Source organism: Cebus imitator, unplaced genomic scaffold, assembly GCF_001604975.1.
Source record: "Cebus imitator isolate Cc_AM_T3 unplaced genomic scaffold, Cebus_imitator-1.0 Scaffold53, whole genome shotgun sequence".
Lineage (NCBI taxonomy): Eukaryota > Metazoa > Chordata > Mammalia > Primates > Cebidae > Cebus > Cebus imitator.
Genome location: NW_016107368.1, coordinates 9,143,012 through 9,144,261, shown reverse-complemented (window position 1 = coordinate 9,144,261; position 1,250 = coordinate 9,143,012).

The following is a 1,250-nucleotide window of genomic DNA, read 5'->3' as shown; positions in this document are numbered from 1 at the left end:
CAAGATAAGCATAAGGTTTTGCATGACTCAGCTAGGTTAATCAAAGAGGATGGTTGCTATTTTGGGAGAAGGGAAGTTAATTAAATACATAACTAATTACATATATATTAGAGAAAACTAATATAATTAAACTACAGTTTTGAGTGGTATGAGTCAGAATGATGATTAAAAGTGACCATCATGAAAAAATACAATATTTATTAACTATGGGGGGACTAACAAATGAAGTCTTCAAAAAGTTTGGGATGGGCTTGGTTATGTGTAATCCTCATGAAATTTTTGTTCAAGGATTTTAAATGTTCAGTGAAAGCAATATAACTACATTACAAACTTTATTTGTGATTTCTAGCAATCTACCAAGTGAGGTGGAGAAATTGATGTTTAAGAATGCACCTCTGTGAAGGAAAAAAATTCTATTAGAGGAAATAAAAGGCACAGGGAAAAATGTCATATTATTTTGGTATAAGCAGATTTCCAAATACTAAATTAGCAAAGAATGTTTATCAGAAAACTTTTTTTTTCTGTATGTTTCATCACACTTCAAATTAGCAAAGAATATCACCTTTTGTCAACATCAAGATGGGGAGAGATAAATTCTGCCTGTTGCAAGGAAGAAGAAAAATAACAGGTAAGGAAGGCGCTCACTGTAAGGACAATTCTTGGAAGAAGCAGATGGTAGCTCCCAGAGGGTGGCAGTGGTGAGAAGACAGTTCCTGTCCTCCATCCCAGGGCTCAACCCTCAGATTTGTGCTTATGTCTGGTCTCTGCTCAGGGGCAAAGAATAACTGAAGAATAAAACAAAAAATCTGTTGAGGTGGCAACTGAGATCCTCAGTCATAGGTTACTGTAAGGTGAAAATTGCCTGCTCTTTCTTTTTTTCTTTTTTGTTTTCCTTCGAGATGGAGTCTTGCTCTGTCACCCAGGCTGGAGTGCATTGGTGTCATCTCGGCTCACTGCAACCTCCGCCTCCTGGCTTCAAGCAATTCTCCTGCCTCAGCCTCCTGATTAACTGGGATTACAGGTGCCAGCCACCATGCTTGACTAATTGTTGTATTTTTAGTAGAGATGGAGTTTTACCATGTTGACCAGGCTGGTCTCGAACTCCTGACCTCATGATTCACCCACCTTGGCCTCCCAAGGTGATCCCACAGGATAATCACAATGGCTCCACTGTGCCTAGCTTGCCTGCTTGCTTTCTCTTTCTTTCTTTCTTTTCTTTTCTTTTCTTTTCTTTTTTCTTTTCTTCTCTT